General features: G+C 42.7%; 1 protein-coding gene across 1 annotated transcript in view; it reads right to left on the bottom strand.

The window, feature by feature from the left end:
* brinp1 (bone morphogenetic protein/retinoic acid inducible neural-specific 1) overlaps nucleotides 1-15,563 on the bottom strand; it is a 112,646-nt gene extending 97,083 nt beyond the window's left edge. The window contains exon 1 of the mRNA XM_035141820.2: nucleotides 14,982-15,563. The gene's annotated coding sequence lies outside the window, so the exon portion shown is untranslated. The remainder of the gene's footprint in view (nucleotides 1-14,981) is intronic.
* Nucleotides 15,564-17,232: the final 1,669 nt, after the last annotated feature.

Raw genomic sequence — 17,232 nt, forward strand, 5'->3', positions numbered from 1 at the left:
ACCAGGCTAGCATTTTCATTTCCCCATGCTCCAGCGTTTCTTTGGCCTCCTTCCTCTTGAGGAAAGAAGTCAAATGAGTCATGAGGTGAACTGTTGTGTAATAATACAAGCATGTGTTATAATGCATACAAAATAACTATAGAGGCTATAAATAAAATAACATGGAGGCAAAAAATTATATTCTCCCATACTTTCAAAAACATGGTGGATGTTATTGTAGATTCTGTGGTTCTCAAATGAATGAAGCTTCTCCTATTCAGTCAACGGTCAGAATTTTTCCTTTCAAGCCTGCAAAGGGTGAGAGCTTAATGTTGAAACAATACATTTCTTGTATATCGAACGTGGCTGTCAGCTAAAAAAACAACCTGCATTTCAGAGCTGCCATTCAGAGTGAACTTCGTTAACAAAACAGATTGTCCTCATGGTGTGTTTAGGGACGATAAGGACGGCTGGAAAATTTCCCCCCTAACTTTCTTATCGACTCGGTTTCACTTGGTTGATTTTTTTTTTCTTGCCTGCTTCACTGCTTTTCCATCAATGCCATTGTTGCTGTGAAGACTTTTTTTCTTTTCTTTTTTTAAAGTCCACATGAGACAACCTCTGCATTTTCTATTCACGTGGCTGGAGGCAATTTGAACTGTCGTCAGTAAGGTCGCAATAGCTTGTGGTCTCGAAGGTGTGAACGTGTGTATGTGGAGTCTTGGCTAATTTAGTGTTAATGTTATTATACACATTGCTGGATTTCTTTTTACGAGAGAAAATGTGGAGAAAACTTGAGTGTTTCAGGGCAAAGTCAATGTTATGCTGTTCAGTTGAATGGGTTAATATGGAGTTCACCACTTAGTGATTATCTCCCTTGAGAGCAAGAGAGAAGGGGTACATTTGAGGTTTGCTTGATTGGAGGAAGAACTGCGAGTAATTCGCCTGCTGAATTTTAAACCGATGTGATAATGGAAGGAGGTGGTAATGAAAGGACAGCAGCCGAGAGGCGTGGCTTCGTGGGAGTAATGAATGGAGGAGTAGCCTGGAGGTGAAGGAATTAAAAAAAAAAAAGTAGCCTTCCTTATTAAACTTTCGCTAAGCTCATTTACAGTGATAAAAGACTTGTCTGATGAACCGTTCACACAAAAGAACATTGGAGCGGAGCATCAAAGTACAAGCACATTCGGTGGAATCCCTCCTGTGCTCAATAATACGCTGGCAGTATGTCACTATCTGTTTCTCTTTTAAAGGTGATCTGTTTTCAGAGCGACTGCTCCTTGAACGTAGCCAGGCTGTTACCCAGCCAAAGGCTATATACTGCCGTTTTTTTTTCCTTCTTTATGCTCACCGCTGTGACTTGAATGTGCCGCGTTGCCTCTTCTCTGTCCTACATCGGTGTCATGTTGGTGTGCTGAGTGTGCGGAAAACGCCGGAGAGGATGCTGCCCGGGCTGCAGCCTCACCTGGACTGGCCTCTCCATCATTAAAACTAACAACACCAGCTCCATCAGCGGCACCGAGGTCTCTGGAGATGATCCGGGCGTGTGTGATTTGTGAACTTGTGCGTGCTTATATAAATGCATACGAGTCAATGTCCCCTTAGATATAATCAATGGTCATCCATTTGCAAAACATGGCACGGCACACATCATATGTATTTATGTGGTTGAGTGAGCAGACATACAGAATCAATTTACAGGATCAATGAAATACATATTTGTAACGTGTCATATTTCATAAAAGACTGGACACATGCTAATAACCTCATAATGTAATATCTTATTGTTGCAACTGTAACAGCATTACAATAATAATCATTATGTCCCTTTAGCGTCTATTTTCTGAGTCCATGTCTGAGGCCAGTCTCTGCTGAGGAGGCTGTCGAGAGCTTTCATTACATCTACTCCGAATCGGAGCAAACAAAAAGCATTCGCGACAGAAACGCCGACACAAAGACGACCGCGCACGGCTGAGATCTGAACGCAGCGCCATCTGCCTGCGATGCAACTTTGTCAACCTTCAGGCAACATTGCTGCAAGAGGCATTTCCACCGCACAGCAACCGTCCCACGAAGCACCGCATCAAGCTATGATGCAACATTAACACCGCAGCGGAATACCCACATCGCTGTGGCATTGCATCCATAATTAACTCGTTGGGAGTTAGACACAGCAGAACATGTTTTGCGGTATGCAGTGGCTGACTGAATCATACATGAGTTGCTCTGTATTTACAGTGCACACTTAGCATCTTTCCTCAGACGGAACACAGTCAGCAGTTTGATTCTAACACAAATCTGACTGAAACACAAATCGTTTCCCTGTCTGGATCAGGCGTGCTTGTCGGATTTTGTCGGTTTTTCGTGCTAAATCGGCAATTCGGCGTAACAAATAGGCCCGCGGTGGGTCCTGATTTGGGATTCTTTATTCATACATCAACCACTTAGCGTCTGCACCCGTCTGTCTTCTCTGTGCAAAGAACAACATATAGGCCTGATGGGGGAAAAATCATCTCAGCACGAGGTGATTTCCTGTTGCTGCAAATTTATAAAGAGGGATGTCAGTGGAGTAAGGTGCCAGATTAGTACCGCAGGCGGTGCAGAAAACAAATTATTCATGTTAAGACACTCAGTCAATGATCATTTCCAAAGTCTCTGCTGTTTTCGCTGAAGAAAACAAGTGTCACCCACTGAAGTTTTGCAGAGTAAATCAAATGATTTCCTGCATGCAATATGTTTGTAAAGCACTTTTCTAGTCTTATCTAGAAATGTTCAGATACCTGGACTTTGTACCGATCATTGTTGTGTGGCCTATTGCGAGTGTTATGACTGGAACCCCTTGACACTGAAGTCTATCAAACCACCAAGTATCAAACTAGAGGGTATCAAACCACCAACCTTTTGGTTAGTGGGCAGCCCGCATCACCTCCTGAGCCACAGTCACATATGGATTGAATTAATAAGGGGTTTCCAGTTACCCACTTAAAAACACAGAAGGAATGAACTGTGACGTTCAATGTCCATGGAAAGACTGAGACTTATAAAAATAACTTTTGTTTATTCTTTTGATATATTTTTTGTTACTGCGGGATACAGAGTTGAACTCAAATCAAAAGCGACACTTAAACGCAGCGTTTCGCCCGACTTGCATCTCCATCTGCTGATTAATATTATCTGATATACAATCATCCCAAAGTATGTTCCCTAAATTTACTTGATTGTGTTTGACTGAGTGAAAAAAGCAAGCCCAGAGGGAGCAGCATGAAGTATAAAAGACCTGCTCCGCTTTACACATTTCACATCATTGCAGTTGTTTTCATCTAAAACATCAAATTAGTCCACATGTCCTCTGGCAAGTTCTTTTTTTTTCATGAAGAAAAACTTACTGCAGATTGCCTGGATGTTCCTTTTAACGCCTCCACTGTGCACAATCTCTTCAGTTTGGAAAACCAGTAGCGTAATTGTCTGCACTACCTCAAGCTCCATCTCTTGTTGACCCCCTTCTCCCCCTCGCTCAGGCATCCCCACACTCACCATCCCTGCCACCCCGGCTCCTTTAGAAGAGGATGAGGAGCGAAGGCCCCCTCCAATTTCTCTCCACCTATAATAGGCACTTCCTTGCGTTACATGATCACCGGGTGTCAAGATTAAAGAATGGCTACTGCTTCCCGGGGCAGACATAGATGGGAGACAGAGAAAATAGCACTCCATAATTACTGATAAATCGAGCACACTGCCTCCTCTCCTTTCACTTCCTCCCTGTCCACCTGGCCTTGATGTCAATGTGAGGGGCTGAGCAAGTTAAGCTGGGTGAAGAAAAAAAAGAAAAAAGGTTGACCACGCCAGCCACTCTTTTGTGGACTGCTGATATTGCAGTTAAGTTCAGGCAATTCAGGGCCAATTGACTGACTTCGAGCTTTTATTCACCCTCCAATCGTTTCCTCTCTGAAGTGGGACTCACAGTTCCAGTCTCGAACAAGGCAGCTGCAGCCCGGGCACAATGGCACAAGCTCACACTGCAGCAGAGCTATAGGGTAGTACACTCTACTATCTATCACAGGTAAATTGCAGTTATAAACATACAATCCTGCTCTTTTCCTCCAGGCCCTGGCAGGGTTATAACCTGCAGAGGATGATGGATGCGAGCACTCATCTATACTGAACACTACCCATGTGTTTCTATAAGGGACAGTGGCTGGCACCAGTGGTAAAGAGTGGCCAGCTGGCGGAGTCTTCTCCCTCCACCAGGCAATCGAGCTAGGTTGCCAGTTGGCATCCCGCTGCCATTGTTTATTGGTAATCCCAACAGCCTTGACGGAGACCAAAGCAGAGGTGAACGGAGTCCAAGAGTGCATGATAGCCTCTGCTGCACCGAGACTGTTTTTGGTCAATTTTGTCATGAAGGAGAATTTGAATGCTTAGTTGAGTCAGCAAGGAACCAGGTGGTGATGAGGCTCTGGGCATTACCATCACACGCAGTGTACTCGTGAAATAATAGGGTTACCACAGTGTGCCAGAAAGCTTCCTTTTTAGATGTGTGGATGAGCTAAACCAGGCCAAACAATGTGGGCCATGTGTGTTTGCCTGATAATCAAACTGGACTCTTATCTCATTTCACTTCTTTCATCGAGGACTGGGCCTAATGCACGGTGAGGTTTGTTCCAAAAGCGGCAAATGTACAAAATGTCACAAGATACAAGGAAGAGAATTCAATCAATTAAAGCATTTTTTTATACAAACACAACTGATTAAAAAACGAGATACATAAGACAAATCTGTAAAACTGGTTCTAATCATGGATCTAAATTGACCAATTAGGTTCCCAAAGAGTTAATTTCAGGGAGCGCTGTGTGAAGAGCTGCAGGTGCTCCGAGCATACAAACTAAAAACAGATCTGAAAGGCCTCGGCACAGACGTCGCAGAGGAAGAGAGTCATTAGGCCGAGTCTGACACGGTTCAGAGCACCGGTCTAACATGAGAGCGGCGCTTCTCAATAAACGTCTTGTAAACAAACATGCGAATGCCCATCACGCCAATCGGACAGATGACGACGACCCAACTTCTTTTTTTTTCATCCAGGACGCAATGAGTGCTATAAACATCGCCGGTGATAAACCTATACGAGCAGAATGATAAACAGCACCGCAGGGTTTAGGAGTGGAAGCAGAGGCATGCGTATAAATCACATCGCCATCATCCATAACAGGGAGCAAATGACTTCATCTTTCCTTTTTCATAGGGGGAAGTCAGTTTTATCTTTACACAAATTGATTGGGCATATGTTGACGTGCCATTGTCTTCATGCAACCTAATATTGGGTCGGGACGAGGGATTCGCTTGCTGATCCGTTTTTCATGAAAACCCAAAGAATACATCGAGTTAAGAGTGATTTTATGAGGAATCATCACCTTTTTCTAAATTACATTTTGCCTGTTTGATTTGGTCACATAAGAAACCAATGGAACCGAAATTTCACGTGTGGGATCCTCATTAAGGAAGATGTGGGTTAACAGATTTGAACTTTTTGGGGGGGACTCTGACTTTGATTGTGTCGTAAGTAAACTTACAACTAGTACAGATGCTTCAATCTGACGGGTTCTTGCTACCATTTTGTGCCCATTTTTGTCACTGTTATTTTGACAAGCTACTGTAGCTCAACTATGTAGGACAATGGCGTCGCTAGTCCTACATGAATCCAGAGGTCTAGAACGATTCTAGCATTGTTATTCATTTTGCACTTCATCTAACATATGTCTTCCATGATAGGAAAGTGCCATGGTCGAGCATAAAACATTTGTAAAATAATGCTTTTTTTCCCCTTTAAATTAAAAACGAGCTGCTATAATTGCCCTAAAAAGTACTTACACCTCCAATTTTAACCTACAATTCATAATGAAGGCATCTCCCATTCTTGCACTGACCCTCTTCATTGCTATTGATTTTATGCCACGTGAAAAGCTGCACAGTGGACCTGGGGAATATCTATGACACAGAGGAGCAGCGGCAATTTTTGAAGCATATTTCCAGTTGTAAACACTTTGACCTACATGTTAAGGACTTTGCACGGTCAGGAGAAATAATACAATTTTAAACAAGGTGAAAGGAATTAAGAAATTACTGCTATGACTGCAACAATGGGTCTGGAAATCCTTCACCGAGTCCCCAGTGTGTCCCGTTTGTCCCACTGTGTTTCTGTATTCACTTCATTCTGCATTTTATCTATTAATAGCAGTTCTCTGGCCACAGTTCACTCTCAACATTTAAATATGCAACGTCTGATCCTCTTTCTCGGAAACCACGCTGGCAGTTGACCTAACCTTCTTTGCTGCAAACCGAGTGCTTTTGTGGCTTGACCTTTTTAATCCAGGATTTTTTTCTTTACTTTTAATAACACAGTAGGTCTTCTTTATGGCTGAAAATAATATCTCGGTATTAAGTATCCTACAGTGAGACTGGATTTTGTTTCCTCTACAGTTTTCCAATACTGAGGTTGTGATCTTCTTTTTTCTGGGGATGTAGCTTCCGAGAACATTTCTTCATTAGTTGGTTTTGAGGTACACAAGTTCCATCTGCTTCAATATCTTTCGGTCAACATCAGCCTGCCCGCTTCATCTTCAGTGGACATGACATGTGGGATTTGGCAGGGTTCAGCGTTAGTTTAGGTTTTTTTTTAATTTTAAGCCCAGTTCAGCCTCTTCCGACTGAAAAATACAAAAAATAAAACGAGAAATATTTCTTTTGCTTTAAGTCCTCTTACCGGCAGACACTATACTGTATAGAAACTGTATTGCCCAACCATCTCTGCATGTATTATCTGTTCATTCCACATGAATTCCATAATTTTACCGACTTCTTTCAAAGCACATGCAGCTTTAATAACTCATAAAGCACATAGCACAGGCAGACGCCCTGAAGATGGTCCCGTTTTTTTCTCTTTGTACTGATTTTTAAAGTTCATTAAAACAGCAGATTTGTTCCTAAAAACATGTGGAAATGAATGTTTACAGTCCATGCATGCGTAGTTTAAATACAATCATTAACCAAAACATAAAGACTGTTTAGAGGCCAGGCAATAACAGCAACAATGGGTAGACACCTGGAAGCAATTTCATATTTTATTCATTACTTTTTAATCATATTCTCCATCCCAAGGCAAATCCAGTTTATATTTAATAATGTCCAGAACAATATTACAGCCTTCCGGTGTAAATCCGCCTTTTAAAAACACAGTAGTTGTGAAAATCCAGCTACCGCGGTGAATTCACATGAGTGGAACAGACAGGTCGATATAAAGCTCTGTTTAATCAGCATTCATTCATTGAGTCAATTTAAAAAATAATAAAAAATAAGAACTTCATGAATGATAAGTAGGACATTAAGATAATACGAGTGAATACTGAGCAAATACAGGAACATTGGTTGAAGACGTGATACAAGGTTATGAGAGTTGCCATGGCAACGGCCCTGAAGGCAATGTTAAATGATCACAGATATGCACGGGATGTCAAGTCAATCAACGCTCCTCGGGTTATATGTGACAGGATGCGCGGCTTATGCAGTAAAGCTAACACGTTGAGAATGAAAGTGGACTAATGTTTTCACCACTGGGACGTGTAGGATTGACAGTAGTGAACATGAAGGAGCGATGTTTGGAATTTTAATTAATATACCTGTCCGCTGCGGTGGCAGATTCACACACACACACACACACACACACACACACACACACACACACACACACACACACACACACACACACACACACACACACACACACACACACACACACACACACACACACACACACACACACACACACACACAAGGTCAGGTACATAAAACACTCCAGAGGTTTGTACTTCTGTGAAAGTGCAGTGTCAGGTCATTCCATGTGCTATAGGAGTCAGACGCACAACAATGCCTCTTACAGCAGTGAAGTTGTTCAGAGGAAGAACGCTGCGCCACTCAAATGCCTCTCCTTCAAATGATTCCGTCTGCATTAGCCGTTACGTTTTAAGGGCAACACGCCGCTGCCTCGATTATGTTTTCCCACCACTTTGAATTACCATCCTCATCTACCTGTTAAAGCTTTTTGTCACTCAGACACAAGCGAGCTAACGTAAATGTTCCTCACAGCTTTACTTATAAAGCATAACGGGACTTTTGCAGAGACACTTACACGCTCGGGCGAGTTCTGGCACCTTGAGCAGAATCACCTCTGGAAAACAGTGAATTGAAAAGGTGATGATGTTGAGGGAGAGGAGTGGTTTAAAATTAGCTTGCCATTGAAGCCTTAATTAAGAGGGCCACTCACTAGGTCTCTTCCAGTGAAGCTGACACCATCTCTCATCCACTTCATCATTTATTTGGTAGCAGCCCTTGTTATTAGTATGATTACTTTAAATAAAGTGGTGCATGTCTGGTTTGATTTACAATCAAAGTTACATGATTGTGCAGTTGTTTCATTGATATGATTACAGGACTGTCACAAAATCCAGTTTGTGTTAAGGCAAAGTCAATTTACACAATCATGGCTGCAGCTTGCAATCACAGTGTCACAGGACACACCTTACAATTACATACCAAGGGGAGGTCACAAATTGATAATTGAATAAGTGCACATATGCCGATCCAATGGCTTTTTTTTGCACTAAGATTAAAGGTTCAGTGTGTAGAATTGAGTGACATCTAGTGGTGAAGTTGCATGTTGCAGCTGAATACCCCTCACCTCACCCTCCCCTTCCAAACATGAAAGAGAACCAGTGGTAGTTATCAGTTGTCATAAAAACTCAAAAGGTGTTTAGTTTGTCCAGTCTGGGCTACTGTAAGAAACATGGTTTAAATATAAAGGGCCCATTCAAGGGTAGAGAAAACAACAATTTCTATAATTTAGATGAAACACACTAGTGAAAACATCACTAGGATTATGTTATATTCAATTTCCGCCAATAGATCCCTTTCACCTTAACACACTGGACATTTAAAGGATAAAACCAAAACTCTGGAGTTGACGCATGTCTCGGAAGCAGCTTATCCAGATAAGAAAGCTTTGACTACACTGCACAATGTTCTTTTATTTTTTTTTTCAAATCTGATCAGTCGTTTGCTGCTGCTGCCCCGAGCTGCAATATAGGTCACCAATGCAGCGAGCCACAAGCATCAGACATCAGTGCATCGACTCACCAACATCCCCAGTGGTCGCCGGTCAGTCTGTGAATCTCCTCACTCTCCCAAATGACCGCTCCGCCGTTACATTTTTCAAAATTGGGACATACTGTATGCACTGAAAATAGCAGCCTCTCACCCCCCCCCCCTTCTCCTGCCTTCGTACGAGGAGTCCCAGACTATTTGAAATCTTTCAGCAAATGTTTCTCCACTCTAGAGTAACTGAGGACACCTAAAATATTTTTCAGCAGGGAGCGCTTCTCGCTTGCTAGTCAGCACGAGGAAGATTGGAAAGATTAAAAAGCCTGCTCTGTGAGAGGCATAATTATTATTTTTTTCTGCTTTCAGAAAGATTATTTTCCTATGATTATTCACATCTCAAAATGTGGCACTTTTTTAACACTGGCAGACACTTAGCTGAGTCACAGACCTGAATAATAGTTTTGGGCTTGTTTAAAAAAAAAATAAAAAAACGACGACAGTGAGGAACTGAGCCCAGAATTTTGACCAACAATGAATAACTTTGCAATTTATTGAATCAACTCATCAATTCCAAAGAGAGTTTGCACTCAGCAGATGAATGGTTTATTTATTTCCATGAAACAAGGCAGCCATTGCTAACGTCTTTACGTGAGATAAGCACCTAATAGAACTTGTATATAATCCTGTGGTAGTAACTCCGTTTCATTTTCTTTCTCTTTTGGACTAAATCCACCAACAAATCACTTTTATATTGTTTTTCCATGTGGAGCCTGATTAAACTTTTGGCACAGTGGACTATAAAACTGAGCTACAACCAACCAGTTGGCTGTGTGCCACTGAAGTCTGGAGAAGTTTGTGCAACACCTTTGGTGAAGCATAAGGCTAGAAGCTAATCTTTCACACAAGCTGCCTGACTGTGTGAGTGTTTTCTTTAACTTCTACACAGTTGAATGTTTCCGATACTAACTTACAATGACCAATTCTGGAGGTCGTGTCTGCATTAATGCATTTTTTGGCAACAAGGAACAACTGACTTTCTCTCCTACACTGAGCGGACAGAGCATCACTGGCTTTTATGGAGTTGTGTTTGTGTCCGTTTAAGGACTGTGCATTGAAAAATCACTCCTCTAGCTGTTACCTGTCTGTTTAGCCGCCGAATGCTTTATTATGTGGAGCCAGTTTGTCTTGGTGATGTATGTGTGATCAGTGGGAGTGAGTGAGAACATTAAAGTTGCGGGCCCTGGAGCCTAAGCAATGAGTGAAGTGGAAACTGCAGAGATGGGTGCTAATTGTCTTTGGGTCCATCATTACTAGGATAGTCGTTGGATCCATCGATAGTGGAGAAATAAAGCAGCTGAACTACACTTAAATAATGCGTTAATGCAGCTGCTAAAAGGGGAACAAGACAATCACAGTAAAGTATGTGAATATTCTGGCTGTGGAAGTTTATATCAACATAATACGCTGATATAGAGCATAATCCAGACAGTATTACATTTCCCTCGAAATGGGTTTATACCACGGCTGCCCACAAAATTACCAGACAGATGCAGATGGGAAAGAAAATCTCCTGTAACACAATTAGCTAATTGCAAAATCAGGATCGCAACTTCATTTCATCTCCAAACAAACCCCTATGATATTTTGCAAACCGAGAGGACTCTTTATTTTGTTTGAAAAGCCTCGGACATAACTTCTCGACTGGATCTGATCAAATTACACCACTGGAGGGAAGATGGGAGGCAACAGCGAAACAAATCAAGTTAGAGCTTCTATGTGTAAGCGCCGGCCAGCGCGGGCCTCTGTTGTGCGCTTGCGATGTGAAAGACCACTGCAACACAGGGCCGAAAAATTCAAACAAGACATATAACCGGTGCTATCAGCAAGACAGCAAAGACCGAGGGGGGTGTCAGGAAAGATGAATTTCTGTGGTTATTACTGTGTTGTCAGAGTTATCATGTTTTTTATGGAGTAATAACTAAGCTCCCTGGCAGTGCTTAATGACACAGGGGTTGGGTTTGTAGGTGCTCAATTTAGGTTCGTTTTTCAATCCAGTGTCTCCTCCCTGGCAACTACTACGTGTAAGGTCAAGATGGACGGTTTGCAGAGCGGTGCAGAGGGTTTGAAATCAATGTGTGAGCTCTGCTTTTTGTACCTTTGAAAGCAAAAGTCTTGAAAGCATGTGCTTGAGAAAATAAATGTTCACCTTCAACAAGGGGGGTTATGTTTTCACCCGTTTGTTTGATTTTCAGCAGAATTATGCAAAAACTACCGAGCGAGTTCCACGGTACTTGGTGGATGGATGGGACAGGGGCCAAGGAAGAGCAGCATTATTTATGTACACAGATTTGGACAAAGGGGCAGATCTAACTTTTATTTTCATCGTCTTTAACATTGGGAGTTTTTTTTTCTCACATTTTCACCTATAAAAACATCAGGCATATTTAGGGGGACTGATATTTATGAGCCAAGGCAATTTGGTGTGGCTTGATGGGACCATTGGGACTTGGCTTCCACTCTATGTGGTGATACTTCTACTCCAAATTGACCAGTAATATCAGTATCAATTTGGTGATCTGGGATGTAGTGACTTCTTTTTCTATCACAAATACGAAACTTTGAGCACACACAAATAATATTGCCCATTATAATCCAGTCCAGAACTCTCCTCAGCTGCAGCTCCTGCAAATAAACTTAATATTTAATGATTTTTTAAGTAACATCACGTTCAGGTTCATCAGCACTCGGAACGCGAGCTGCAGCAGCCTTTGCTTTCAGGAGCGGAAGGTGCATGTGTGTTTGTCTAATAAATAATAGATTTCTGTTTGTTCACTAACTTTTTGATGTGCAATGCATTTCTTGATTGTATCATAAAAATGCGGTTCTTCAGTTCACTCACAAACATCCAGTCTGTGGTCGCCTGCTGCGAGCAAAGAAAGAGGGTGATACAGAGGGAGAACAGAGTGAGGCCACTGCATTCAGATGGAGAATTGTGTGTACCGAATGCCTAAGTAGTTTGTAACAATAAAATTGTCCCCGTTGTGATGATTTTCCGAGCCCGCTCTCCGCTCCCCGGAGGCTTCACACTGTGCCCATACTTTGTGGCTTCGGTAACCACAAAGATGGCGGAGAGCGGCGGATCCAGTTCTGAATTTCTAAACATTCCTTCACAAAACTGCAGGTGCCGACTCACACAATGAGTCAGTGTTTCTCCACAGTGGAACACAGGCGTGCACGGAGGGTGTTCAGATGAAAGTATTCTTAAAAGGCCATTGTGAGAAACTAAAACAAAGAAAAAAACCTTTCCCCTTCTGGAATTGTTAATTAAGGCTTAACACGGTTGAAATTTGATGCTGTGCAGGAATGCAATTAACCACTTATGATCAGCTACCAACCCTTTAATTATGAGACTCCGGCTGAGAATTTGTTTTATTTTAGCGTTACTCTGCACAAGCATGTGGTCTCATGTGGAGTTATAGCAGCGGCGCATAGGTCACACGGGCTCCAGTGGAGGTCAAATGATTCAGCTGCTTTTCCCAAAAATATTGTAAGCTCTCCAGTGTTTGTGTGAGATTTTGTCACACGTCATTGTGGGACCCTGTTGTTTGTTTCTGATAAAAACAGATTCTTTTTTTTTAAACCTCTTGGGAGGCCGCCTTCTGGCCATTACAGCTGCAGCCAGCACCCACATAAAAACAATGCCGTGCCAGTACAGAAATACAAAGAGAGAACAGAGAGGAAGAGAGAGAGAGAGAGAGGGGGAGCGAGCGAACGTGGGTTCTGCCAATAGCGATCTCTATCCACCACAAAGACTGTTTGTATATACACAAGGGGAAAGAGCAGCAGTGTGTGTGTATATATATATTCATATGTAGGCTGAATGCATAAACTATCCTCCATTCCTGCAAATTATAGTGATGGGTGGTCCTTTCATTTAGGGAATCATAGCTACATTCTTTGGGACCATTCATCAGTCGACTTAAGTTGCTGTAAAAGACCCTGTGCTGCTCAAAGTTCCCTTTCCAGACCCTGGAGGCATCATCATCATCATCATCAGGTCATCTAAAGCCATGACATGATATATTATTGAGCCACCGCTGGCATTTCCATTCTGGCAATGTCGTGTGGAATGCTTTCCCTCGGAGAATGATTACATGTTGCCAGCGTTTTTTGCCATTGAAAAGGCCACCGGATTGAATGAGGCGTGCTGAATAGGGGCCGGCTTTTTCTTCCTGCCATTTCCGCCGCCGGTGCAATTTTCTGCGCCGCACATGGAGGCAGAACCATATCGCAGCGTGGATTGATTTGCTGTCAGCATAATGTTAATTTCAAACAGTAAAGCTTGACTCAAAGTTCAAATTCAGTATGGAGGGATTATTCACAGTTGGGTGCCTCGCAGACAGTTTGGAGACTTGCTCTTTAAAGGCTAAGCTAAACAGACTTTGAGTTAGATTAAGATCTTGCATTGTGGCCTATTCATTTTTTTTCTTAAACAGTCGAAGAGTCATGTACTCTAAACCTCCTGCAATCCTAAATGCATGAAGTGCACATTTTTTTCCTGTATATTATTTCTGGTTTCTACATGAGTGTAATTACTCAGCCGCTCTCAGAACAAAGAACCAATGACAAACAAAACTAAAAAAGCTGCAGTGGCAGTCAGGGAAGTGCAGATAAATGCTTCCGGACCAATTTCAAACAGAAGCCGCTTCTCTAATTTCATAGAGTTGGTATCAGTATCGTGCACAGTTATCTTGCCTTTGGCCACATAATGACACCCAGCGTAAAAGAGCATGAGCTCCCCTCGCAGTTAGTCAGTGGAACAGCAATCAAAGCAACTTGAGGGGAACACAGAACGGCCAACTTTGCCTCAGTGGTGAAACACACACACACACACACACACATATATATAGACTAAGCCTACAAGAAAACAAGCATGTACGTGCTCGCTGTCGTGCACGCGCCCTTTCAAGCGCTCAGAGCCACGTACGAGGCAGACCAGCACGTCCACATTAACACAGAGAGGCAGCTGACTACATCTGCTGTCACAGAAATCATTACAGGCAGCGATCCATCCATAACATGGAATCCAGAGAGGGAAGGCAAATAATAATAATAAGCACAGGAAGCATGTCCGCAACTCATCCCACACACTGTCCAATATCCAGGCTGATGGGGATGACACTCACTTCCATGGATAGCAGCAGTTTATGGGATGAACTGATCAACATGGATGTGGAAAAAAATTAAATAAAAAAAAGAACCACGACGGGACTGCGAATGGAGTTCTCCTGAATACAAATATTGATGCGCAGGCCTGCCAGCGCACCTTCACTCTCTGCCTCCTCTAATGCCATTCATCCACTGGGCAGCTCTGCGTAATGATGTGCGAACCCAACCAAATTCTCATCACTGCTTTCTCCGCCATGTGTTCGGTGCTCCTTCGTGTACGTGTCCGCACTTCTGCAGCATCACCTCGGGGAAAGATGCTGTCTCACACCGTGCAGTAGGGGGGGCAATCATTCGTGTGCAGTCGAGTGCACATATAATTCGACTCGTTTGCCTAATGTTTGGAGATGATAAGATAATGAGGAGGCGCATGATGTGATCTTTCTAAAAGAGACTCAGCGTCGACGGACCTGCAGGGCGATTATTTATTAGGAGGAAATAAAAATGCCTCCATCCCGCAAAGGACATCACCGGCCACCTCAGTAACATGCTGACCACGCAACATCGCCATAATTGTGCCACAATACAGCCCTGCCTACCCGGGCACATACCTCGTGGTCAGTGGTAGAAACATATCTGCGAGATATATCTCCAAATGATGGAGAGAGAGAGGTCCAAGCCGCACTTACCTAAAACTGACTCTCCCCTCTCCGCTGTCTCTGTGCTCCAAGATTTCTTAGTTCTCCGGCCAACAACTTCTGCTGGAGCATATGTATCCAGTGCTCATGCTGGTGGCTCGGTCGGTGATGTTGGATTGCGGATGATTTGGCAATCCTTGTCATGCTCGAGGGGGAAAAATCCGTCGTTTCGGCGCGGTCTCGGGCATTGGCGCGCAGAGGGATAGAAAGTGGCGAAGTCCAGTCAGGAGAGAAGAGAGCTGGAGAAAGCAACACCAAAAAAAGAAAGGGAGCCTCTGGATGCGAGATTTATGCCGACGTGTTTGAAACTGTTCTCCTCTCTCCTCTTTTTTTTTTTTCACCCCCTCCTCTCACCGTAGGAGCCGTTTGCGGGCGGAGAGGTGTGCTAGGGATATCTAGGAAGGGAGGCTGGGACGCACAGACTGAGGGCGAGGAAGGGGAGGTACAAAGAACACAGGCTCGTATTGTGGAGGACGGTCATGGCAGGCAGTGAGGGGTGGGTCCGGACTGTACGAGGGCGGAAGGGAACCGAGGGTGGGTGAGGATAAGAAGCCATGTCGTGACTTTTCTTTTGCTGATGGGTAAATATTTACACCGAGGCTGTGGGTATGAAGCCCACCACAGAGGTGGCTTGGGTGGACAAAGCTGGGGGGAGATCTAACAGCTGCAGGAGCTGAGAGGCTTTGTGGTTTCAGGGATTCTTGAGAAAACCAGAAAGTGAGAAGGCGGCGAGTTGCTCAGAAGGTGCCACGTGTGGGATGTGTACTTTGCATAAAACTCAACGTGACTGTGACTTAATGTAAAGTTGGAATGACTCAAAACTGCAAAACTCCTCTTTTTTTTTTTCAAACTCTCCCACAGCTGTCCATGGTGCTGAAACTCAATACCATAGAGAAACTGGTGGTTGCTATCCATGGTGCTGAATTTAAAGAGGCAAATGTTCATGTTAACTGAATATGTGACAGGTGTAATGGCTGCTGCTGAATTTACTGTATTGATAAAGCACTATTCATACACAGAGGTAGATTCAAGGTGCCGTGCGGGGGCCGTTAAAAAAAACACAGAGACTAAATTAAAAGAAATCAAATTAAAATCAGGAAGTACGGTGATAAAAACAATCAAGCAAAATGAAAAGAGATTAAAAGAGGTGTGAGAAATGAAATGGATAAATCTGGAAAAAAAACATGTTGAAGGAGAAAAAACATACAAATGAAGTAGATGGAACTGTGCAAAATGATAAAATAAAATACAAATATGTTATAAGCTTGTAAAATAGACAAAAGGCAGTTGGCTCCAGTGATGTACTGCATAGTGACTAAAGCTGCTTGACACGCATTTCACATGGTGAGTTTTTCATGCAGATACTAATATTTGTTTAGTGTTTGATTTGACCAAAGAAGATGAGTTGGCCAAAACATGAATTGATTCAGTATTTCATGACCAACATTATATTTTTGGGCCTCGTAGGAAAGGCTTTTACAGACGAGATAATGTGTTGACAGGAAATGTATTTTAACAGTTAAATGAATTCAGATAAAAAGGAGAAAAACAAATAGTCACATTTGTGGAATTGCATTGGGGGTTTGGGACCCATCACATCAATATTTAGAAAAATCGCCCTGACGACTGGGGTATCTAGACATCAATATTGGCCGACAATAAAAAAAAAGGAATTGGAAAGTTATTGAGTCTTTCGTGGAACCCTTATTTTGTGGAAATCTTGCCTTAAACTAACAGCTCAGCTCACTGTGTTGTATTCTGCGTCTGCTGTGTTAGAAATGACTTCACCTCCCCTGATCACTTGATAATTACGGTAGCACAGGCTGCACATGCAAATCACATGAATACTTGGCATAGTTTAAGCAAATAATGAACCACATTCATCATGTAATTGTTGCTTAATGATATTTATGCTAATAGATTCTTAATATTATTACAAACCAGTTGCTTTAACTGTGAAGGGGAGCTTACCAGGTAGCACTCGTATAAGAATACTCTCCACCTCCATTAAAGTTTTAAATAATGTAAAACTATATAAATTAAAACACTACCCAGGAGGCTGAGTTTAGAGGCATGATGCTGATGACGTGATGCGATACCCTGATTAACAAACAGGGGGCTTATGTTACTTTGGTTTGAACCTTTCACAAATTGTATTAGATTCAGGTTGTCCCTCTTCCCAGACTTCAGAGTAATTGGTTCTTGAAAACAGCCGCATTGACCGAGCCCAACAGATATGGAT

The sequence above is a fragment of the Hippoglossus stenolepis genome, chromosome 18 (assembly GCF_022539355.2).
Source record: "Hippoglossus stenolepis isolate QCI-W04-F060 chromosome 18, HSTE1.2, whole genome shotgun sequence".
In the NCBI taxonomy this organism is placed as follows: Eukaryota; Metazoa; Chordata; class Actinopteri; order Pleuronectiformes; family Pleuronectidae; genus Hippoglossus; species Hippoglossus stenolepis.